Below are 25424 nucleotides of genomic sequence, written 5' to 3'. Positions count from 1 at the left end.
GCTGAAGTGGTTCAAGCTTAGGGATGTTCTGTGCATGGCACAGGGAGTTCAGCAGCTGGAGTTTAGGGCAGAAGATACCTGGGTCAGCAGGCAGGTTTCTAGTGCTGTGAAAGTTGTACAGAAATACTGTGTTTGGCTCTGATATTTGCAGCAAGGAGGGCCTTTTGTACCAAAAGTCACATCCCTTCATCTTTATGGAGTTGCTTCAAATACACCTGGCGGACTCTCAAACCCAAATCCTTCAGATGCACTCTTTGAACTCAAGCCCTGTGACTTGGATGGGGCTCTGAGCAACCTGCTCGAGTGAGAAGTGTCACTGCCCAGGGCAGGGGTTGGAATGAGATGATTTTTAAGGTCCCTTCTAACCCACTGTGTGACTCTGTGGTAAGGCCATGTCAGGAGATTCCTAGAGTTGTTTTCTTGGATCATTGCTGTCTTCTGGGACTTAACCCTGATGAAACTTCACTTTCACTGTTGCCTTGGTGCTGCTGTTACCTGTTAACTAGCAGATCTGATGGTTGCAGAGCAGACTTTTTGAGGCTCCACATACTCTGGGTTGGGTTTGGACTTGGAAGAAGAAGGAAAACATTCCTTTTGTGCTAACTGGTGACATGACATCATGAGATCAGAGCTCTTCCACTTCCAAATAGGAAACAGCTGCCATTGTGCTCATTCTCCAAGAGCTCCCAGGACTGGCCACCCTCCAGCTTCCTGCAGAAACACCCTTCTGCTTGCAGGGAGCCAGGGGTGAGCCAGCTGCTGTGACCCTGCCCTGGCCCCAGCCCGGCTGTGGTGCTGACACAGCCAAATCCCAGGATGCAGGACAGGAGACTCAGTGTCACCAGGCCAGGGTGTAAACCACAGCTGGCTTGGGCGGCTCGGCAAGGGAATGGCCACGTCATGTTGTGAAGGCAGATGTTTGCCTGTGCTCTGAGCTGGCCACAGGAAGGTCATTGTGGCTGTGCTTCTCTGGTGCTGAGCTAAGGAGTTCCACTGAGGAGCAAAATTGGCTTGGAGCTCCTCTGGCTTTCCTGCATAACTTCTGGTCATCTCAGATGAGCTCAGATCTGCTGGTGAGAAGTCATGTGGCTGTGCTGTGTCCCATGGGCCTCTTCACCAGCATTGTGAGTATTAACTTCATTCCATTTCTCATCAGAAATATCCCTAAACTGCAGCTCTTGATTTTCTTAGGACAAGGGTCTTAGTGGGAATGCTCTCCAGGCAGAGAGGCTCTCACAGAGTGCAGGCAAAAAGGCAGCAAACCTGCTCCTCACTGGTCTGGGTGCATTTCTTGCAATGTGGCAGGAAGGGAATGCCAGTGCTGCTGCCAACTCTGTCCTGGTGGCCCTCAAACTGAAGGGGAACCTGGAAGCAGCCAAGGACCTGGCTGAGAAAGAAGCTGTCCTGGCCACTGTGTGACAGTGGTTTGGCTGGTACTTTGGCAACCTCTGCTGAGTCTTAAAAGCTGTAATTGCTCTTGGAGTGTCCTGGGCAGGGCCAGGAGTTGGACTCTGCTCCTTGTGGGTCCCTTCCAGCTCAGGTTCTTCTGTGATTCTTGGCAAGGCTTTAGCATGAAGGGATGGGTACTGGATGATATCTGGACAGAAATCCTGCTGGGTCGTGGCACGGGCCTGCACCTGAATCACCTTGTGTGCAGGTGCTGTGTTTGTCAGCACCATCTCCTGAGCTGAGCCAGGCTGGAGGCAGGGCAGGGATGGGGTCTGGCTCTGCTGCTCTGGTCCAGCCTGGAGCAGGATCCCACAGCACAAATCCGGGGGCGTCGCTTTGCCCCTCTTTGACAAGTCAGCCGTGGCTTCTGTTGTCATTTACAAATCTGGGGCCCTCTCAGTAACTGCTGTCACTGCTCCATGACAAAGTGTGTTTCCCTTGCTGGCGTCCCTTTGCAGAGATCTCTCAGACAGAATGTTTGTACTCATTGACATGGAACAAGCTCAATGGGAATGAAATCATTTATAAAAGTCACGAGAGCCTTTGGATATTGACGCTTCGTTTCCTGCCATGTTCACTGAGTGGCAATTAACACCGACCTGAAATATTGCACAGGGCTATTTGTCCTGCCTCTCCTCTTTCATCCCTTGCTTCCTTTTTTCCTTCCTCATTTCCTTCCCTTCTGACCTGGACATGTGTCTCTATTTTCACCTGTTTTTTATCTCTCTTCTCTCATTTTGTTCTCAGTTTCATTCTCTTCCCTTCTCTTTGTGCTTTCTTTTTTTGCCTCTTTGTTTCCCTCATCTCTTGTATTCTTGTCTTCCTCTTGCTTTATTCTCCTTCTATATTTAAACCCAGGCAAAAAGCAAATTATTTATGAAGGGCTGTAATTTATGATGCATTCTTAATGTCTTGGAAGACACAGATAATTTATTTAATGAGTAAAGACACAATAATTCACAGATGATGATTCCAGTCAGAAAATTAGTTTCATTAATTTGCTGTAAATTCGCTGCCTTGATTTAGTGCACAAGGAGTTTCTGAAACCCCATGAAAATCTTTGCCATGGTGTTTTTTTGTCATCACCGGATCAGTGTGGAAGTGTGCTGGCTTTCCCACCCCTTGCTGGCTCTGTCACACTCCTGCTTGTGCCCTCCCAACAGTGAGCAGAGATAGCTAAAACATTTCTTTTTCACTGTATATGTGTAAGAGGCTGAGGATGAACAGGGATGGAGGTGGAATTCCCATTCCAGGAGGTGATAAAACAAGCAGCAGTCTCAAAATGTTTGTTTTGCAAAGCCACATGCTGTTCCCCGGGCTTTTGCCTGGGATGTTCAGCTCTACGAGAGAATAAAAAAGTCAGTTTTCTTTTTTTAATAGAGTATAAAAGGTACTGTTTCAAATAAATTTCAGCACAGACAATTTTACAGGAGATTCTTGCTGATAACTGCAGTCTATATAAATATTATAGGAAACCTATAGAAGTGATTCATGGTGTACTATTGATCTAATCTGATTTAACTAAGTGTTTGCATCATGCCTTATTAATCACAAATAATGGGGCTCCAAGGACACCTTGCAGAATCAGGGCATTGCTCTTCACAGCTCTCAGTGTCCACAGATTCTGGCTGTGTCCTGCTGGGACTGCTGTAGTTCATGGAGACTCCTCAGGGACAGGTTCCATAGTGTATTTCAAGGTTTTATTTTAGAACAGCTCTGCCAATAGTGTTCTAACCCACCTTTTAGGGACACTGCTCTGCTGCCTATTTGATGTCAGGTTAGGAAAGCTTCCAGATTTTACTGGAAGGAAAAGGTGCGGTGTGGGTCGGTGTTTGTTCCTCTCATGGTGGGGTGGGGAGGTGTGTCCTGCTGAGCTGTGAGCACACAAACCACAGGGATTCCAGGTGCTGGGAGCCCACCAGGGAGAGGAGCTGCTCTTCCTGGAGCAGGTGGGCAGGGGCCTGATGTGGTAGAAGAGGGGGAATCTGTGCAAGTACCCTCAGCAAGGTTAGATCAACCAACCCCTCCCACCAAGAGCTGCATGAAGATTAACGAGAATCAGCAGCAACTAATCACCAGTTGTACATCCATAAATTGACCTGGCTGGGTGGGATTGATCCCCGAATACTGAAGGAGCTGGAGCATGTCCTCTACAAAGGCCTTGGGAGGCTGGGGAGGTCCCAGCTGACTGGAAGCCAGTCAGAATTATTCCAGTTTACACAGAGGGCATGAGGGAAGATCCAGGAGCCTACAGCCCTGATAGTCTAAGCTCAGTGCCTGGGAAAAATAAGATGGAGAGGATCACACTGGGCACTATTAAAGGCATTTAAAGTGCAATGAAATCATTAGGTGCACACAGCATGGATTCACATTCCTGCCCAGTTCTGTTCAATATTTTTATCAGTGATTGATCTGGATACAGGAGCTGAATGCATTACGAGTGAGTTTGCTGCTGATGATAAACTGGTAGGTGCTGTTGAATGTTGTGAGGGACAAGTGGCAGTTCTAATACGAAACTGGGAGGGGAATAGCTGGAGAGCAGCCCTGCAAGAAAGGTTTGGGGGATGCCCTGTGGCAGCAGCTTCACAGGAGCCAGCAGAGCCACGAGGGCAAACCCCTGGGCAGGGAAAACACAGATGGTCAAAAAATGGGTATCCCTTGGTGTACAGAGGTGGTGCTCAAGTGCTGTGTCTGCTTCTGGACTCCACAGTCAGAAAAGGATGTTCAGGGACATGAATATGGGTGGTCAAGCACTGGATCAACCTCTCTGTGTTTGGAAGAACCTTCCTGGAGAGGTGCCTACCGCTCCAAGCCTGTCAGTGGTTTAGGGACATTTGGGCAATGGCCTTACTAACACATTTTAAGTTTTGGCCAGCCCTGAAGTGGCTCTTGGACAAGATGATGGTTGTAGGTTCCTTCCAGCTGAGCTGTTCTTAGTTCCACCTCAGTGGTTGCAGAAAGAGGAGTCTGGCAAGGATGGGGTTTTGCTGGAGGATAATTCTGCTGGTGGTAAGTGCAAGGTGCAGAATTCTGAGCACAGGGTGGATCCTGTTTCCTCATTATAGGTGGGAGTAAGCTCTTTCTGAGATTCCCCAGACAAACTGTGCTGGGTGCACTCATTGGCTTCCCAGATAATTCCTTTACATGTATTTCCCCTTGATTTTGGCTGGTGCCTTGTGTACTTTGCCACAGTTGGGTTGATACAAGCAGGGCTTGAAGAGATGTTTTAGAAAGTTATAAATGGACATCAAAGTGGGCAATCCTGCCCATCCCTGCTTGCTTTCTACAAAATCCTGTACAAAGAGTTGCTGTGCTTGGCTTGTGTCAGGTGGAAATATCCCCTTCTGCAGGGGTAGTAAAGTGAAAGCATCCAGGAATTTGGGAAAATGCTTGAAAAGTGTGTGGGTAGGTGTGTGACAAAAATTTGATTATAAGTCCAAAATCTTTTGAAAAATAAGTGATGTTGGGTGAGATTTGATTGAGCCAGTCTTCCAGGTCCTCTGAGGAGCACAATCAGTGGGAGCACTCAGCAGGAACTGATGGAGAAGAGCAGAGGTTGATTCCTTTCAAGACAAGGTCCTGGAGGTCTGTCACTGATTTGCTGCCTGTTCTTGTGCTTCTTGAGCTTTTGAACACCCTTTTCTTGCTTGTACCATGCCAGCCAGACCCTTGCTCCCCACGAGGGTGGCTTCTCATGGGTACTTGTGCCATGCAAACCATGACAGCAGTCATGGTGCTGTTCAGCAGAGGCTCTGCTGGAGTGAGGGATGTGCAGGTCAAGGACTTTGTTACCCAGGGTTCTTGCATGCTTGAACCTTTTATTGGTGGAAGTCTGAGCCCCAGTGGTTCACTTTTGGCCTGGCAGAGCCTTTCATAACTTGCAGCTGCTTCTCAGGAGTGTGTGTAACTGTGGTTGACCCTGTTGTGCTTCTAAGATGCTCAAGAGCAGCCTGGCGTGAGCAGAGAGCTGAATGACTGTCCATGGTCCAACCTTGCCTGCTGCCTTGGGAACAGGAGCCTTCACATCTTGACAGGTCCTCCCCCCACCACCTCACAGCTCGAGGCTGTTTTCCAGCAGGAGAGTAATCTTCCCATCCTGTCCAAACCTGCTTTTTTGGGAGCAGATGGCAGCTTCCCTGTGCCAGAGGACCCTTGTGTGGAAGGGCTGTGCATCCTGGAGCCTGCAGGCTGAGCTGCAGTGAGGGATAGGATGCAAGAAACTGCTCTGCATTTCCACTACATGGCTCTTGAACCCAAAGCTGTTCTCTGTAAGGACCTGTGTGCTGGATTTGGGATTTGCTTGCTTGAAATTCCAGTCTTGCCAAGGGCAGGACTAAGTGGTGGGAGCTAATGGTGAAGGCCACCATTGCCTGGTGATGGCTGTGGGTTCAAAACTTGCTCACAGCCCAGGAGAGGATCATTTTCATGCCCTTGGCTCTGCTGCTGGTCATGGATCACTCACCCTTCCTTACTAACAGTCAGCACAACGTGAGTAAACTGCATTGTTTGTTAGAGGAGCAGGAACAAGATCTTGGCCAGGATTGTCTTGCATGGGATGAGTCCTCCCCAGGTGCTGTCTCAAGTGTACACTGAGTGTTCCAAACCTCTGCTTGGAGTCTGACACAGGAGGAATTACTAACCCAGGCTAAAACCTGGACACCCGGAGCTTGGTGACAGGCCAGCCCCTCTTCTCTAGAGGGGTCAGCAGGGGCGCTGGGCTTGAATTTTCTGTGGAAAACAGGATTGTTGGAACTCAAAATGACCCTCAGACATTTTTGGAGGTTCCGGGCCCTGGTCAGAAGCATTTGAGACCCTGGCAGGCAGCTGGAAACAGCTGTGATTTTGGGTTTGAGCCATGGAATGAGTTACCAACTTTGCAGGTAGAAAAAGAAGTCACAAAAGTTTAGATATGATAGTAGAAGTGGTTACAAAGTAGAGGGAAGAATTTTTTAGTACGGGGGTCAGAGGTTTTAAGATGGAGGAAAGTGGGCTGATCCTGTTCTTCCTCCTTCTTCTTCCTTGCCTCCATGCTCTTGATGATGTTGCCACTCACAGATTGGTTTAGAGTAGAAAAGCACAATTTAATATAGGTAATAGGTATTGGGGAAAAACTGTAAACATGAACACATAATGTACCATATAAAAGACAGCAGCAGCCCTGGGCAGGGAGAGAAGAGGACAGCAGACAGAGAGGATGTCAGGGTGTGTGTGTGCCTCTGCCTGGGCTGCTGAGCAAACTGCAGCAGCCTGAGAAGGAAATCTTTTAGATAACTCACAATAAACTGCCCTGAGACCGAACAACGGAGACTGCAGAGTTTTCTTGGAAGCTCGGGTTGGAGGAGAGACTTTACCACCACACAGGACCCCTGAACCAGGGCAGGGTTCCACACAGGATGAAGTCCTTTTTCCCCTGCACCTGCCAGCAGTGTGGGCTGCTTGCTACAGCCAAAAGCAGCAGGTTTTGCCTGTCACATTCTACTGCTCTTGCCTAGGCAAGGGCTCTGTCCCTTACCCTGAGCTGATAATAGGGAGCTGTTTCACTCCTACAGCAGTGGAACTCCTTCACTTTGTTTTATACTGTTCTTGGTCTAATTCGAGCTCTGCAATAAAACCACTGTGTTTTTAGCACCAGGACAGCTCCATCCTGCCCCTTCCCTGAGCATCTTTGTCCCCTGTCCCTGTGTGATACTCTGGTGTCCCAGGAGCTGTTTTTGCTGAGCTGCCTGCAAGGGCACATGGGTGTTCCCTGAAGAATTGCAGTGCTTAATTATTTTTTAATTAATATTTTTCTTTTTCTTTCCCCCTTCAGCTGTTTTAGAATCTCTTTTCTCAAGGTGGCACAGCATAGGCTTTGGTGGTTGTGCCAGTGTCCTCAGTACTTCCCTGGGGTTCTTCTTTTTGGAGCTATTTCCCCTCTCCCCCAGGGATCCTGCTGCACCTGCCTCCCTGCAGAAGCATCCTGTCACACCAGCCAGGTACAGTGGCCTTTTCTTTTGGGTGGCCTTTGCTTTTCCAACTGGCATAGCAGAAACCACCAAGAAGGCTCAGAAATTGCTTTCCCTTCCCTGGAGCTGCTGGGATCTGCTGCTTCTCCTGGGAACTGGAGTCTCTTACCTAGAAAAAGGCCCACCACCTCCCAAAGGCATCGGGCTGCAGTGGGAGCTGGAGACAGAGTCCTGCCCGTGGCTGTCCTTGTCCCAAACCGAGCAGATGATCAGCCAGACTCCCCGGGAAAGGTGCTGCCCTGCCTGGATCCCAGGGGCAGAGGAAATAGCAGCCCCCTGGAGCTGCTCAGGCTCCCTGCTGAATGTGAGTTCATGTCCTGAGACCTCTTCCAAAGCATGAAGAGGAAAATCTGCCTGGGGCCGTGGGGAAGCAGTGAGTCCACAAAGCAATCTGGTTGTGTTAATCTCTCACAGCACAGCATAATCGAGCTCAGCCCCAGCAAAGTGCTGGGCAAATATTGGTATCTTTTTTTTTTTAACTTGTTACAGAAGCTGGAGCTTATCACACTCTCTGAGCTACAGTGTCTGCTCCTGTGGGACAGCGGGCAGGAGCCTGGCTTTCTTCCCGAGGACACAATCCCTCTGGTAAGTGGGAATGCCCAGTGTTATTTGAATTTTGCACTCTTTTCCCTGCTATTACTGGATTTCCCTATTAATAGCTGTCCTGGTTAACTGCTCCCCACACCTTCCACCCATAAAAATCCCCGTGCAGAGGCTCCTAAGGGTCACCTGGTGAGGTCACAGCAGGGCTGCCCTCTGCAAACACCAGGCTCTGGCACCTGCCAGGCTGTCCCTTCCCACTGTGCAATGAGGGAAAATGGAAACAGCTTCTCCCGCGGCAGCTTTGCGACCTGGGAGCTCATAAAGGCAAGAGCACTTTTAATTAAGAGCTTGTTCTGATTATGCCCAGGCTTTGTTTCCTCCCACGGAGCGGGCCAACCCTCTGAGGTCAGGATGAACTTTGGATACAGAACTTCTGGCACTCGAAGTTAGGAAAGCTGGAGAGTTTCCCCCTGCTGAAGCCAGGCACCTGCAATGTGTGATGTATGGCTCCCCCGGGGCCAGTTCTCCTGGCCATAACGCTGCTGAAAGCAGAACAAACACATTTGTTCCTGGAATAGCATTCCTGTTTCCCCTGGCTCTGCAGTGCCCCAGGAGCCCCCTGTTCTCCCAGCTGGGAGACGGAAGGGGCTGAGGGAGACTTTTGGTAACTCTCTCCTTACACCCTGAACTTGAGCTGACTTGAAAATGAACTCTGAGCCCTCTCTGGAAAGGGAGAGGAGAGCCTGCAAGCTGAGGTTGAAGCTGGAGAGCCCTTTCAGTTTCCCTCTCCTGCTGACTCTGTGTGGAAAATGACAGCTCAGGTGGCAGGCCCCTTGGACAAGGGGTCTGTACCAGAACCATGAGGGGAAAATTAATTTTATTCCGGCTTGGAGCAGGATTATTGTGGAATCTTTCAGGGTGCTGCATCTCTGTCTCGGTGCTGTTGCCCTCTGTTTGCTGGGTGCCAGTACAGCTGTAATGGTTATGGCCAATTAATCAGAACCACTTCCCCTTGTTTTCCCCTTATAAATCACTTCCTCTTTAGTCAGCCTGCAGAGAAAACAAGGGGAGAGTGAAACAAGTCTGAAGTAAAATATGAAGCTCCCTTTTATTCCATATTTCAGACAAAGGCAGGCTGTGGGACAGGCAGGGAATGGGCTTTCTGAGCCAGTGCTCTGTGAATTCGAGCTCTCTTTATGAGCCTCTTCAGTGCATGAAGTGAAGTTTTTAATGGCCGTGGCTGCTCACTTTGAATGGCTGTGAAGTCTGGGTCACGGCAGAGCAGCGTAAATTCCCTTCCTCTTCGCTGCCATTGGAATTAGCTTTTCCCAAAGTGCAAAGCCTGATGAGGGTGGGTCAGCTCGGAGCTCGGCCATGATGAGGATCTTAATCAGGGCTTCAGCCACAGTTTTCACCCTGATTGGGAAGGAAGAGCAAGGTGCTGCTTTTGTGTGCGTTTGGCTTTGTTTAAAGCCTTTCCAGAAGTTACCTTTGGCCAGCTCTCCTGCTGCCTGGAGGTGTCACCTCCATTCTCCATGGAAAATGGACCAGATGTGGTGTAGCTGAAGCTGGGTGGGATAAGTCTGGGCTTTTGTACTTAGGTGCTTGGAAGGTTTGTGTGATCATGGCTTGGGCTCTTTTCTGTCCCACTTGAGGGGTCTCATCCATGGGTCTATCCCTGTAAAAGGTCCCAGGAATGAATGTGATTTCATCTGTAAAGATTTCAGGGTGAGATGGGTGTGGATTTCCCTCACGGGCAGCCTGGTGGGTGGATGTGATCCACAAGGCTGAGTGGGCGAAGGGGAAGGAACCAGGCCAACCCTGCTTTCCAAATATCTGTGGATGGGCAGCTCAGAGTGCTTGGCCAGCACAGCCTCGAGGTGTGGAATGGTCCCACAGGCTCCTGATCCCACCCAGGCACTGACACGCTGCCCTTGGTCATTGTGGGATGCAAATCCTGTGAAAGGACCTTCCCCCTCAAAGGGCCTCAAGCTGCACCATGGAAGGATCAGGTTGGATGCTGGGGGAAATTTCTTCACCGAAAGGGTGGTCAGGCCCTGGAACAGGCTGCTTGGAGATGTTCAAAAATGAAGTAGATGTGGCACTTGGAAATCTGGGCATGATGGGATTCAGGTGAAGGTTGGATTTGATGATCTTGAAAGTTTTTCCAACCTTAATGATTCAATGATTCTCTGGCCAGAACTTTTCCCATTTCTTTCCCACTGCAGCTGTGCCACTTTGTTTTCCAGAAATTGTTCTTTCCAGCCTTTGTTGGCTTCCCAGATAGCTTTACAAGCCTCCTTCAGATACAGCTGAGCAGTGCAGCCATTCCTACTTTCCAAACCTTTCATCAAAGTGGAAGTCTGGGAACTATGTGAACTACACTGTTTCTCTTTTATCCCAAATTCAGAAACCTTAAACAAAATAGCCCCTTGGCATTGTTCCTAGGAAACCACTCAGCAGGCAGTTGGAAATAATCATACAGATAATTTACTTGAACACTGCCCATAGGCACATTTTAGTCTTCTCTTCTATTTCTAAGGAAATTGGAAAGAGGGGCAGTGTTACTGTCTTTTGAGAAATAATAGAGGCCCAGGGTTGCACAGGCAGCAATTCTGGAATTTCTTTTGTAGCGTTAAGGGAAAAAAAAAAAAAAAAAAAAAAGAACAACCCAAACCTCAACCTGAAAGTAGAGGTAAGCAAATGAACTCTGTTCTTTTTTTCAGATAGAAAAAAGTTCATTGAGAAGTTTTTTCTTTTATACAAATATCCAGAAGCTATTTAAAGTACTAGTGAGAGATCTTATTAGGCTCTTGTTTTGAAGAGGGATTAACAAAAGTTTGGGAGGGAAGTAGATTTTGGCTGACATGGTTATATTGTTGCAGTCTTCCCCCCCCTTCCAAAGTTTTCATCTTCCAAAACTACAGATTTTAATTAAAAAAAAAGGGGGGGTGTGGAAATTCTCGGCCTTTCAGCTCTGCAGCACATACAGACAAATAAATTAAAAAGTGGGAGAAGTGGAACTAACCCAATAATCCGTGAAAACCTAATTTCCCTCACCAGCGTCGCTGACGCAAACGTCTCCCCTCTCCCTTCCCCTTCTCCAGTTCAGGGGCAGTGATTGGAGAAATTGGCTAACAAGATCAGAAATTTAATTACCGTTCTGCCTCCCCTTCCCAAGAAATTGGATGTCACACTTCCTTGTAGCCTGTTTTGAAGCCGTGCTGGGGCTGGTGTTCACATGACTTGAACCTGACTCCCTACCCTCTCCCTCCACTTTTCCCCCCATTCCACATGGAAATATCCATCCAATTCCGCTTATCCCTGGATTAGCTGAGATGTGAGAGGCCATGGGCGTACTGAAGGCCATGGTAAGACTTTGGCAGGCCTGAGTGGAGCCAGTTTGGGTTCCTGGTGTTGGAGGGAGCATCAGAGGGGAGAGAGCAGGAGTTGGGATGTGCCATGGATCAGCATCTCCAGCTGCTTCCCATGTCTCCTTCTCATCCTGGAACAGGCAAAAGGAGTGGACAGGGTCAGAGAGGGCTCTGGGTTTGCTTGAATATTGCTCCTCTGGTTCTATGCCTGGGTCACAGACAGCACAAAGAGGAGTTTTCCCATCTGTTCAGGCTGTCTCAGACCTACACCCCCAGCTTTTCCCTCGCTGCTGCCAGGCTGAAGCTTTTGCAGGGCTCCTGTGGATGCTGAGGAGCACAGGCTGTCTCTGCCTGGCTGTGGTGAGGGCAGAGATGAATGAGGAGCAGAAGAGAGGAAACATGGCTCACTTTGTAGTGTCACTTCTATCACCGGCAGGGATCTGGGATGTGTAATTAGCTGAAAAGGAGGCTGTTCTACATAACACAGGCCTGTTGTCCCCAGCCCAGCAGGCCGGGTGACCCAGCCTTTGGTCTCCTGGCTGGCAATGTCACCACAGTCCCCTGGCAGCACAGCAGCCTCGCTGGAGACAGATGCTCTGTTTATTTTTCCATTTGTATTCCCAGCGTGTCCCACACCGTGCTAACTGTAAGCCTGGCTTAGAAATTCCCTGCAAGCACCTTATCAGATAATGAATAATGATTTATTGAACATATGGGTAAACAGCACAGATAAGATATAAATACACTTCGGAAGAGCAGTTGCATTTGTAAGGATCTGTACCAAACCCGCCCTGTGGATTCTGGCTCCGCTTCCAGCTGCCACAAAGGCATCTCCTGCTTGGGCTGCTGTGCATCCCTGCAGCTCCCCATCCGAGGGGGAAAAACAAAGGGCAAGGGGTGAGGGCAAATCACCTGCCAGGAGATAGTCACAGGGAGCCAGGCTGAAGCATAATCAGGATGCAGTACTTGAGCCAAAATTTGAATTTTGATTTGATTTTAAACAAGATTGAAGATTTGTTCACCCACTCGAAACAAAGCAAGGCTGTGGAAGCAGTGTTGCTTATACAGCTAAACCAGGATGAAGACAGGAGGCACGGCTGCTCTGTGAACATGGGCTGGGACCCCAAACCTATGGGGAGGGGTGGTGTTGGATCCTGGAAAATGGATTCCTGGCACTGAACCCTCCCAGGTGGCCAAACCAGCCTGCTGGTGTGCTTGGCCATGCTCTGCCTCTCTGTCAATGGATTCTGTACATCATGCAAAGAGCAAAACCAGCTCTGTTAGCAGATGGGTGCCTGATTTTTGTGGCTGTGGCTGCCTCTGGAGGGAGATGGGAGGTGGTATCCAGCTGTAAACTCAGGGATATGATATGAATGTGGTGACAAATACTGTTTGGCTGCCCTGGGGTGGAAAGACTCACTTACCTTCCCTTTTGGAGTAAGTCATTCCCAACAAACGCCATCTCAGAGGCCATCCTCAGTGAAATGAATGGCTGCCCGTGTGTCCTCGTTGAGTCTCCCACAGCTCTGCTGCTGAGTTTGCTGGTGGAAGGCTCCTCGGAGGTCCAACACTGCTGTCTCCAGGGTTGTCCAGGAGTTATGGTACCTCTCCATCCCGCTCATCCTCTGTGCATCATCTCCTACGTGGCACCCACTGCCTCAGGTGCTCTCTCCCACCTGCCAGGTGTGTGCAGCTCCTCTCTGCAGAAGAGTGGGGGGGAGCTGTCAGCTTGACCTCTGGATTTATTCTCCCTGCTGCCCTTGAGAGCCACTCCTCCACTCTGTGGCCAGGGGATCTGCCATCAGCCAGCCAGCATTATTTGCAGCCCTTCCAAGGTTGTGCATAAATGATACCTGTGCTTTTCTCTCTGTTTAATCATCAGTCACCAAAGGCAGGGATGTTCAGATCCTTTAAAGCAGAGTAAAGTCAAACCTTGCTGGGTGGGCTGGTAGGATGTGAAGGGCTGTGAGAGACCTGGCTAACCTTGAGATGTTTGAACTCAGCCTGGCATTTTGGGGGTTGTGATGTCCACCTGGATAAGTGAATAGAGACAATTGTTCAAGCTAACATGGGATAATCCTGTCAGATGCAGAGGGGAGAGAGTTCAAGAGACCTCTGAGATCACTGTTTGGGTGCAGGAGGTTGGTGCAATTGATGAGTGTGGGAATACTGTTAGTTTGGGCTTTCTGTCTTTGGTCCTGCCACCCGTGAGTGTAAAGATGTTTTTCTTTTCTAATGCTCTGCAGTAGTGGTTGGGGCATTGCTTTCATTGAGGCTTTTGTGGGGACTTGGGTTATCACTTTCTTTTTTGATCTGGAGATTTTTCAGTGATTCAACATTCCTCTTGCTCCCTCCTGGCTGTGCTCATCATCCTCTTGCTTTATCCCAGCAGGCCTGGCTCACCATCATGTGGCTTCTGGGCTAAAAGGTAAATGACAAAATCCCAGGGACAGGAGCGTGATAAAGCTTTGTGATCCAATCTGTTGGTGAGTACAGCCATGGAGAGAATTCGATTTGCATACATTTCCTACCCTGAATTCCTCTGGAGCCATTGGGAGTCACCATAGCTAACACAGGCTCTGAGCTGTGGGGTTTATGTGCATGCAGAAACTACCTCCGTTTGCTTTCTTGGAAAGAGATTTACTGGAGCGTTTTTTGTCTTATTGTCCAGCCCCCTCCTCCTTTCCCTGCCCATCAGGGGATTTCGTGCTGCTGTGGAGACCCTTTGATCTGAGTTAATTCTTTGATGAAGCTTCACAAGACAATAGGAAAAGAGAGCACTGCTCTGGGGAGAATCCTTCATGCTCAAAAAGAAAAAGGTGGGAATCATGCTGGCTTGGTGAGTTGGTGCAGCCCAAAGGCAAAGAGCCTCCCTTGCTGCTCCTGGGGCTGGACTTCAGTGGTGAACACCAGGATGCAGATTCTGCTCTGAGCTGGGGGGAAATGTGGGAAAGGCTGGATGCCAGAGCGTTGTTTGGATCAGCATGGGGGGAATCGGAGTGAGAAATCATCAAAGAGAGTGTGGGGAGCTGCCTCGTGGAGGGACATGGGCCCATGGGCTTTCTTGCTCCAGGAAGAGGTTTAGGGATCACTGGTGGTGGACAGCCCCGTGGCCTTGGCCAGTTTGGAGCGTGGCCCTTGTTGTGTCTCAGCCAGAGCCAGGGCTGCTGTTAGAGGTGTGTCTGGAAGATTCCAAGCCCAGTTCTTCTTTCCCAAGGCTTGTTGGCTTTCCCATACAAATCGGAGTGGATGTAGCCATGGATTCAGCTCCTGCCACATCGGACTCCTGTAGCTGATCCTCACCTTGGAGAAGCGTGTGCCAGACGAAGCTGTGTGTGCCAGGGACCGCCTGGAACCATGGGATCAGCTCCCGTGGGAAAGTCACCCGGCTGCCTCTTGTTGGCCTTGGTGTCTCCTCCTTCCCTTCCTGTGGCTGCTGCCCTGTTAATTGATTGCTGCCCTGTTCAGCCGTTGCTTGTGGAGCTGAATGCGCCGAGTTAAAGCGCAGGAGCGGAGAAAGGGAGCAGTGATTCCGAGCGCTGGGCTCGCATCTGAAAGATTACAGCACGATCTAATGAGCTCATTAATTTCATTTCATTAACCAAACACTGCTTGTGGAGAATGGCAAATATTTAAAGAAGCGCAGCAGGGTCAGAAACACATTTAATTAATGTTGTCACGTGGTGCTGAGAACAGGAGCGAGGAATAAATCCCGATGCCATACATTAACATCCATGGTGACTTCTCTTTTATATTTAATGTGCTGCTTGGGTGAAAGGCCTGCCTGGCTCCTGTGAGCACAGTGCCTGAGCAGCTCAGTGTGTTTCCCCTTTCTCCCAGGGTCCATGGAAGCCAGGCAGTGCCGTTATCCCATTTAGAAGGGAATGCTATGGACAAGAGGAGGGGGCTCCATCCTGGGGTCTGTGGGGGGTGATGGTGGTTTCCTTGTGGTCCTCCTTGCTAGGTCATGCCTACTGTGATTATCACACTAAACTGGTGATACCCCGAGCTTATCAGCTTCCTGTTCAGCCAGCTGGGCACTGTGGGTGCCTCAGTGGGAGTGAAATCCAAAGTGCACAAAAATGATAGGGAAGAGAGGATCAGATCCTCTCTCAACCCCTTTGAAGTTTGGTGCACTTGGCTTTTGTAGGGACGGGTGACAATCACAGAGGTTACAAAGTGGGTTCTCATCCCCTTCTCCCCAATCTCTAAGGGAATTTGGATCTGGGTTTTTTTTTGGCACAAACTGTCTGCATATTTATTAATCTGTTGTGGAGGTGGGCTTTGCTAAAATCTCATTTTGATGTGGGGGAGGACATCTCATTTGCGCTTCTTCCATTAGGGCTGCCGTGAGGCATCCAAGGAAAACTACAGATTGCTTTTCTGATTGTCCTGGTACACTCTGCTTCTTCAGGAAAATTGAATTAGGATGGATACCTGGATTGCACCTGAAGGTCTGGGTTTCTCACTGGAAAGTTATTTCTGTGGTTCCAGTTCAAGGAGCATCCCAGCTAAAACAATCTTGGAAGGAGTGGAGCTGGATTTTTACCCTGGAGTCTGGCAGCGCTCTTGTGTTTCTGTGTGTACTTTGTGACATATTGGGGTACTGTTAGCTCTGCTAAAGGGCCCTGCTGTTGAGAGGGCCAAGAGATGGCCCTAATTTAGGGTAAGTGGTCAGCTGAACTTGTCTGGGATCTTAGGAGGGCCAAGACTGTGGTACCAAGAAAATCTGCTTGGCCAAGGAATTGTAAAAACAAACCTGCCTTGGGGAGCCCCTTCATCCTGCCAGCAAACCTCAGGGCTTCACCCATTCCTTTGCAAGGCTCTCCTCGGAGCAGAGCTGTGCCTGTGTGGGCAGGACTGCTTCTCCCTTGCAGTAAAAGCAAATGCCCTGTGCTTGGCAATATTCCTCAGTGGCAATTCCAGCAGGTTCTGGTAATGCAGTATTGATGGTGGGGGCACTTCAAAGCAGGGCTGTAGCCTGGCTGGGCAGGTGGGGAGCAGGCAGGGCCAGGGGGTTCTCATTAATTCCACAGCTGGAGGAAGCTGCTGGGCTCAAAGGCCGAGCACAAATTGTCCATGATTTAGTCCTTCAGTGACAGCTTTCTCCTCAGAGTCTGGCGCTTCCACAGACAATTCCAAGCAGTAGGTGAAGGCAAAGAGCAGGAGGAGCTGGTGTCCTTTGGCTCTGCTCTGTGGCAGCTCTCCCATTACCCCATCGCTCAGCCCTCGCCTTGTCATTACTTGATTCCTCTTTATTGCAATAAAATGAAGCCGTGCTTCAGGCTCCTGAGTTCATCCTCCAGCATGCAGCACTAACCTGGGTGGCTCAAAGCCAGGTGCTTCCAGCAGCCTCAGCTGCTGGGAGCAGCTCTGGGAAAAACCTGCTGCTGGGATGGAGGGGTGGGGGGCTGCCTGGGGCCAAGAGATCTCAGCAGCACTCTGGAAGAACTCATATCCTTGTGGGCCAACAGGAGGAGGGATTTGTCCCCCTGTGCTGGGGACACAGCGGTGCAGGTGGCCCAGGAGGGATTTGTCCCCCTGTGCTGGGGACACAGCCATGCTGGTGGCCCCAGTGGAATCCCTTAGGGAATGCCAAGTGTTGGCTGCTGTTACTGCTCCCCATGGAAGAGCCCACAGTGCCCATCACTGCATTAAGGCTGGAGAGAGGCAGAAATGTCTGCTATGAACTCCTGGTGGTTGTTTGGCTTCAGCCTTTCAGGTTGCCTTGAGTGGAGCCTGTGTCCTTGGCTGGCAGCTGATGGCCTGGGGAGCCCTGGGGCCCGTGCCAGATGAGTGTGATTGGTGCCCAGGAGGCAGAGAGTGACAATTTCAATGGTGAGTGGGTTGGAATGTCCTTCCCACTCCTGACATATGGCTCTTGGGCAGGCCCAGCTTGTGCTTTGCGCTTGGGTGGATGGTCCCAATATCCAGCTCAGCATGGGAAGAGGCAAAATCCCTCTCTTTTCCTTGGGAACAGCAATAGTCCAGTGTGACCTGGGGAAAGTTCCTGCAGGTCCAGCCCAGCCATAGGACAATGGTGTTTGCCTGGGCTGAAGCCTGGGGCTGGAGCAGGCGGTGAGAACTGTGGGGAGCCTGGCAGGACTCAGCCAGGTTTGGGCAGCCTTTCCAGGCCTTGGACCTGGGAGGCTGGAAGCGTTCCTGTGCTCTTGACACTCATCACCCTGTCCCAGGAGGATCTGTCTTTGTCCTGGCCTTGAAGCCGTGAACAAGACACCCAGTGCATCCTGCTGAACCTCTTCTCATGCCCGGGAAGAAAACCTCTTCTCCTGCCTGGAATCACTGGGACAGAATCCAGGTGGCTGAGGAAGGAGCTGTGCCCTTCAGCCACAGCCTCGAGGGTTGGGCTTTGCTGCTCTGCCCTTTGCAGGGATTAAAGCAGCACTTCCCTGTGGCTTCCCAGCTCCTGAAAAAGCCAGGTCACACCAGGGATGTGACAGATTGGCTGCTGACCTGGAAGGATATCAAATGGAAAGATTTAGCTTCTGGAGGGGGCTTGTCCAAGGAACTAATGGGTGCAGAACCAAAAACGCTTTCCAAATACCAATGCTGTCTGTTCTGCTGCTCCTCAGAGGGAGGAACTGGAGTGAAAGAGCACCAGGCAGGAAAATGGTCCCTAAACCACGACTATTTCCCAGAATTCCCATTCCCAGCCTTTTTGAGGAAGTGTTTGACCATCTTTGAAGATGTTTTCTAGTTCACTGGTGTCATCCGAATAGATTTTCTTGCCCTATGCTCTGAGATTTGGCCCATGACCAGAAGTTTGCTTACCCCTTTTATACTCCAGATCCTTGAATCCCTGGCAACTGGCCAGCTCAGGGAAGTGGAAAAACCTTTTCTTTTAAACCTTTCCAGCAATATTGACAAATCTGAATGCTCATGGGATCAGGAAAAAAAAACAGTTTTACCAGTAGGAAACTAAAAGGTAGAATGTCAAACCAAAAATGTGCAATTTGACAGAACTTAAAATTATATTTTTATGTAGTTATTACTTTTGTCTTTTCAGGGTGAGAGAGTTTCCTGCTCGTGAGCTGAAAGGCAAAGATTTTTTTCCCAGCTCTGGTAGTGGCACCTTCTGCTGTCAGAATTGATGGTTCAGATTATCAAGATACTTCAGGCTTCAATACTTATGCTCCCTTAATTGAGGTATTACAGATACTATGGATTTTTTTTTAGTACATCCTTTGCTTTTTGTTGTTTTCCATGGTTCAGTGGTTGCTTCTGTGGGTGAACTTAGAGTTCTACCCAGAAGGTAAACAGAAATCCTTAAATAGAAAAAAAAAGAAGAAAGAAAGTGAGTCTAAATATAAATCTGTCAAAATCAGGCTCTTCTTTCTCTGCAGCAGCATTGAAGGGAAACAATTGATTGCCAGGATCTGCATCCAGAGAGGGAAGTGAGGGAGCTGGGGGAGTATCCTCCTCGTGGCTCTCAGGGTGGGATCCAGCACCCTGGTCCATCAAGGGTGTGGAGACAGATCCATGGACTGTGGAGAAAAACCACATGGGGGAAGTCATGACTCAGCTGGACTCTTGAACAAAAATCCAACAAGGTTTCATGGATTTCACCCTTGGGGGGAAAAGGAAAAAGGAATGCTCTTTTTTGCTGCTTGGCCCCAGCCTTTATTTGTCCTCCAAGTCAGCTTAGTGGAAGATGCCCTCAGAAGATCCAGTTGCTCTGCTCCTGGGAGATGTGCATCTAAAGACACAGACAGCTTTTGGAATTCTTATCCTCGCTGAAAGTCACAGGAACTGGATTTCCAGCAAAAACTTGGCTCACTTTTGGTGGTCACTCAGTCCGTAAAACACCATGCTTCCCTTCTCTGACTCTTCCCTTGCAAGTCTCCCCTTGCTTCCTCTTCTCTGTAGGCACTCTGGAAGTCATTCCAATTCATGGAATGTTGGGCTGTGGCTGAAGTATTTAAATATTTTTTACTAAGGAAGAAAAAAAAAATCGTTTTGTTTCTTAAGGAAGAGTTGAGACAAAAAAATGGTTTTCATTAGAAATTCCCATGGGGAAGGAGCAGCAGACAGAATCCTGTTCTCTGACTAACTCTTGTTTCAAACACTGAGGCAAGTGACTCTTCTATAAGCTGTTTTAAAGGAGGGATTGTAAACAGAATTGTCCATGAAAATGGAGAATGTCTTGCACATCCTAAAAAGTGTTGGGCTGTTGTTGAGCAGGAGCTGCTCCCGCTCCACCTCCTCTGATTAAACACCAACACACTGTGTTTAAGCAAAGCCTCCAGGCAGCTTTCCATATTCATAAGACAAGGGCTTTACCAGGAAAGGCGGCTTTTTGGGGGAATGTCAATATGAATATTACAGTCTCTCTGCTCTTTGTATTGTCCCCTAAATTGTCAGAGTGAAATTGTAGGAGATAATGTACAATTATGCTGTCAGTAAAGTGTGTGGAGCTGTTTGCAGGAGCTTTGGAGAGAGATCCTTCTAGGAAAGGCAAGGCTGCCTGCTCCCACCTCTACTGGGCTTCAAAGATGGGCTGGAAGCTGCATTTCACTGTGTGACACTGTCTGAGCCTCAGGAGTGATGCCTTCTCCTTGTCCTCTTCAGCCATGGAAGCATGGCAGATGTTGGCAGTGGAGCTTCCAGGGGAGCAAGGAGAGGAGATGTTAATAACTTTCAGCAATTACTCAGGAAGGCTCAGAGACATTTTGTGCCATCCTAAGGACATGGAAACACATCTCTTGCTCCTCTAGCTGATCTGGATTGGTTTTGTGTGGGTGGAGAGCCTGGGGAAGCAATCTTGCCTGGTTCCTCCTTGGACAAGGACCAGATTTGGAGTGCAGTTTTGGGTGAAGGAGGGCTTAGGAGTGAGGGTTTGCACACTGCTGAGGTTTTGGAGAGAACCCTTCCCCTGTCACCTGCTGTGTTTCTTGGCTTAAGTCACTGATAAGTTCTGTGAAGGGCTCTGTGGTGACAAAGTGGAGGTGAGGCTGTGACATTTTGCAGCCCTGGGGTCAGGCTCCTCTTGCCTTCTTTTGTTTCTGTGAGTGATGTCCCCACTTAGGGGTAAATATTATTTTTCATTCTATTTATTATTAATCTCCCCCATCTAATATTTATTATTAATTCCCCCCATGTAATATTTAAACATGCTCAATATTTAAATCCCATGCCCTGGAATGGCCAGAGCTGGGGGAGCTGCTGAGCCTGGAGGGTGGGAGAACATGGTGGTTTAACTGCCCTGCTGGTGCTGGGGTGGGCCAGCCTCCCCCTTGCCAGTGGGAATTGCAAGAGTCTGTCCCCTGAGCTGTTCCAGCTGGAGCAGGGGTGGTGCTGGGGTGGCATTTGTTTAGGATCCCTGTGGAGCTGCAGAAGGTGTCACTTGTAGGGATTGCTGACCCACAAGGTCTCTTTCACCTCTTTATTGCCCTGCTCTGAGAAGATAAATTCCACTTACGATTGACAGGCCCATTTGTATAACAGCACAGAGCCAGGCTAGTGCCTGCTGGGGCTGGGATCACACACTGGGTTTGGGATGAAGCCCCTTCTCAGCTGTGCCAGAGGGTTGGGAAAACCTTGCAGAGAGGGGCTCCTGTGCCCCATGCCAGGCATGGTCAAGCTGCCTGGGGCTCAGTTGAACCTCGTTCTCTCCTTCTCCCAGGGCAGGGAGATGATTTACTCACTTGTGAGGGGCTGGGGGGAAGGCTGGGCTGCAAACCCTGGCTTCTGGTGAGCCAACAAGAAGGAGCATGGAAGAGTGGTGGATAAGAAAAGCCTCCTGTTGCCAAGCAGAGCAGTTTTATTGCAAGTCTTAACGGTATTTACTGTGCTTTCCAAGAGCCCCAGAGCCAGATTTTGTGTAGTTCAGCTGTCACTAGAAGGCAAATGTACAGTTCTGGCCCTCCTGGCCTTGTTGACATCCTGGAAAATGAGATTCCTGAGCAGCAAAGAGCCAGCAGGCAAATTACCCCTCCCCAAAGTGCGCTATCTTCAGACCCCAGAGCAAAACCTGGCACTTGGGAAGCTGTGCTTGGGTTCATTGGGTTCATACTGATCATCTGCCCAAATTTTTCCTCACTTGTTCAGGCTGTCTCTGAGACCCACAAGGCTTGGCCTGAAAATCTCTTATTCAATGGCATTGATCTCGTGGTAGTGAGCTGTTTCATTTAATTGTTCTCTCTTTGTTTCCCTGGGAGCTTTTGCTCCTTCCCTGACACGAAAGCCTGTCCTGGCTGGTCAGAGTGTCCCCAGGTGGGGTCTCCTGGCTGGCAAGGCTGGATGTGGCTGGGGAACATCTCCTGGAAGGGCATGAGGAGGAGAAGAATAGTGGGACTGTAGGTCTGTGCCTTTTTCCCAAGGGGTGTGCGACAAGGGGATGTCCAGGGAGCAGACAGAGCGAGCTTGACACCACTGCTGGGCACCAGGAGAAGCCTTTGCTGAGAAAAAGTGTGAAAGTGTCTGCCCCGGTCTTCTGCCTTTTTTTTTTTTTTTAATTAATTTATTTTTTTTTTAATTTTTGTTATTTTTGTTTTCCCCTTACCCCCATTCCCATTAAGCTAATTAAATCAGAGGTTATGACTGTGTCTGGGGAAGGAGAAGTGTTGGACCACCATCCCTGGGTGGGGTGGCTGAACCTTCCTTCCTCCCCCAAATGCCACCTCTGAGCAGGCATCCGGCCTCGCTGTTCTTTCTGTTTAATTTATGAATAAATAATTGCAGCGGCGGAGAATAAATCAGGCGGCTCCGGCTGCGCTGCCGCTCTGAGCGGGCTCGTGGCCGTCCCTTTGTCCCTGCCGGAGCGATGCCTGGCATTCCTCCCCTTCCCCTTCCCTCGCTCCCATTGTCCGCCCAGCCTGCCCCTCCTTCAGCGCCCTGCTGCGGGATGCTGTCCCCGGCCACACAAGTGAAATCCTTCCCGAGGCTGAACAAGGTTTCCCGAGGGAGGGAGGGAAGGCAGTGGGAACGGAGCAGGGGGGGATTTATTATTCTTTACAAACTCGGGCGACTGCACTCTTTGGGGGAAGATTTCTCTGGGATGGTTTTGTGGCTTTCCTTTCAGTGCTGTGGTAGTGAAAGATGTTGGGAGCACAGGGTGGGGGTGTGTGTGTAGGGATGCTCTGTAGGGCTTTGGTGTGGATTTATGGCCCTTTTTCCCTCAGAGCCAACAGGTACTGGTAAGGAAAGATTTCCTGGGTCTTAATCAGGGGTTTGTCCTGGGCACGTTGTGGTGTGGAGATGTTTTTTTCAATGCAGACAGGACTTCTGACAGTGTTGGTCCTCACAACAAGGAACAAAACTCTTTTCTGACCCAACTGCAGACGTGAGAGGGTGGATCTCAGGAACAGCCTGGGATGCTGGAGGTTCCCTCACAGATTTGTGGTATCACTCAGCCTGCTGTTGATCTCTGTTTCACCCCAAGCAGAGCTCATCAGTGCCCAGCATCCCTCACACAGTGCCTTAGAAAGTATGGAATAAGCTGCCAGCAGGGCCAGCCCAGGTGTTAATCCTTTGCCAGCTGGATTCTCCCAGGGATGTGACCATTCAGTGCAGGTGCCACTTCCTTGTGCATGAGACTTGTCAGACACATCTGACATCAGCCTCAGAGCAGCTGCGAGGGGGGTGAGGCTGTGCCTCCCACACCTTTGCACTGGCAGTTCCCCATCCCAGCTGCTCTCCCAGCTTCAGGCCTGTCCTGCACCATCCCATGCCGTGCTGCCGTGTGCTGCTCATGCTTTAAATGCCTCTTCTGGAGCTGTTGGATGGGAGCCAGAGCAGGAGAGAGGGGTGGTTGCTCCCTATGGAATGGAGGCAAATGGGAATTTGTGTGTCTGCAGCTTCCCAGGGTGTTCCTGCTAATGCTGGGGGCATATGTGGTGTTACTGTAGCACCAAATGCACGGGAGAAATAAATAGGATTGGGAGATCTGTCCAAGAGAGCTGAAGAGGGACTTTTGGCAAGGATATGGACTGGCAGGTCAAGGGGGCATGGCTTAATGCTGAAAAGGGCAGGTTTGGATGGGATATTGGCAAGGAATTCTTCCCTGTGAGGGTGGGGAGGCCCTGGCACAGACTGCCCAGAGAAGCTGTGGCATCCCTGGATCCCTGGAAGTGTCCAAGGCCACGTAGAATGGGACATGGAGCAACCTGGGATAGCTGAAGGTCCTTAAGGTCCTTTCCAACCCAAACCATTCTCAAGTTCTATCATTTTAGGAGTTGAAAAAGGATTGTGATTGTGTAAGGCCATGTGACACTCAGTCAGATGTGTGCTGCTGGCTGCCCTTCCTAGAGAGCAGCCAGCCTGGAGCATCCTTCAGTGGACTGGTGATTGCTCCAAGTGCTGCAGAATGTATGGAGCAGAGCCAGGAGAAGAGCCTGGGACAGGGGAAAGGCCACAGGGAGACTTTTGCACCAATATTGATCCACCCCAGCTGAGGAATACTCAGATATTGGAGGAGAGGTCACAACAGCAAAAAAAAAAAAAAAGGTTTTGCTCTGGGAACATCTCTGCTCATGAGTACTCAGGAACCAATCCCAGCAAGGAGCTAGTCTCTCTGAAACCTGGGCATGCTCCTGCAGCTGGGCCCCAGCCACCTGCCAGGCTGGAATGGCAGGCTGGGGATTCTGTGATCTGACAGTGGGTTTGTGGCTCAAACCCACCTGGGACCTCAACAGAGCAGCTCGTTGCACCTCTCCCAGGAGAAGGAGAGAAATACTTGTCTCTAATCTCTATTCCTACTCCAGAGTTTTGCATCTAACTTTGCAGTTCTGTATAAGATTTGATATTGCTGGATGGTGTTCTCTGGGAGTTGCATCTAAATCTAGAAACACTCTAAAAACACTCTGCGTACATCTCTTTCTTTTAATTATATTTTTTTTTAACCATGAGCCAATCAGTTTTGGGTGAAGTTCTGGGCCACATTAGACTTCATCTTCAGGAAACAGAAGAAATGCATGATGTCATCAATTGTGTGCCATCACATGCTCTTGAAATGCCATCAGACTTGCTAAATATTCAGTGTATATTTTCTGTCTCAACAGACTGTGTTGGCTGAAACTGCTTATGCAAATGAAAAGCTGTACCTCTTCAATAGATTGTTAGGAGCTGATCCTGAATAATTGGGGTTGAACGGAGCAGTAGGTGGGAGAAGTCAGCAGAGGCAATAATTAATCAAGTGGCTTCTTGTCTGGGCTGGCTGTGGATCCCAGAAAACCCTCCGTGAAGACAGGACGGGCTCCGTGGAGCCTGATGTTCCTTCCCAACCATTGCAAATGCCTTGCAGGAGCCCGAGTTATGCAAAAACCCTTTTTTAGGTTTTGCCCAGCAACTCCCAAGGGAAGCCTGTTAGAAAGTCTCAGCATGTGTTTCTAAACTCCAGCTTATATTAATTCCCAGCTGCTTTGTTCATCGACTGGAATGGCTCTTTCCCCCCTTATTTTCCTCCCTCCCTTTTTCCTTCTCCAGCCCTCCATGTATTTCCAGACCTCAGCCATGTCCCTTCTTGGCTTTTGTTTTGCTGGACTAAGTGAGCCGAGCTCTTTTCTTCTCCCCTCCAAAGGCATAACTGTTTCTTGTATCACCCTCTATTTTTGCAGGTCTTTTTGATCTGGAGTGGACCCAGTCTCCCAAATCAGAGCTTTGAAAGATGACAGCGCCCTTTCCATGGAGATGTTGGATGCTGGGATGGGGGGTGTGAGAGCAGGGAGCCCACATTCCACCCACAAGCCCCAGAGGGAAGCACAGCACCACCAGAAACAAGAAGCAGGGAACTCATTTCACACTCAGGCAAGTCCCTGATAAAGGAAGAATTTTTCCTGTTGTAAAATGGGATATACGCAAAAAAAAAAAAAAAAAAAGTAGAATTGATTCATTTGGGTGACTGTTAAGAGTTAATCGATAAAATAACAGTTTCCACCTTTTTATGAGAAATTAGCTGATTAGAAACTTGATTAATGGGATGATTTTTCATGAGTGTAATTAAAGCACTGCATGACTTCTTGTGTAATTGATATTTAATGCCTACATGGAAAGCTGCTTTTCTATAAGGAACAGTGTTGGGTTGTAATTTTTTTTC

The 25424-nt window shown here is 49.4% G+C and overlaps 1 long non-coding RNA gene across 2 annotated transcripts in view; it reads left to right on the top strand.

Moving 5' to 3' along the window:
- Positions 1–350: 350 nt before the first annotated feature.
- The window catches only part of LOC110474085 (uncharacterized), a 125309-nt gene continuing 100235 nt past the window's right edge, over positions 351–25424 (top strand). Inside the window, exons 1-5 of one of the 2 annotated variants that reach the window (XR_014957294.1) lie at positions 351–8039; positions 13764–13857; positions 14043–14190; positions 14589–18538; positions 24946–25135. This is a non-coding gene — a long non-coding RNA (uncharacterized LOC110474085). The remainder of the gene's footprint in view (positions 8040–13763; positions 13858–14042; positions 14191–14588; positions 18539–24945; positions 25136–25424) is intronic. The other variant, XR_014957295.1, reaches the window with a different exon arrangement.

Source organism: Lonchura striata, chromosome 9 (genome assembly GCF_050655825.1).
Source record: "Lonchura striata isolate lonStrDom1 chromosome 9, ASM5065582v1, whole genome shotgun sequence".
Taxonomy (NCBI): domain Eukaryota; kingdom Metazoa; phylum Chordata; class Aves; order Passeriformes; family Estrildidae; genus Lonchura; species Lonchura striata.
Note: the sequence above shows the minus strand (reverse complement) of the source record. Positions and strands in the feature narration are given on the sequence as shown.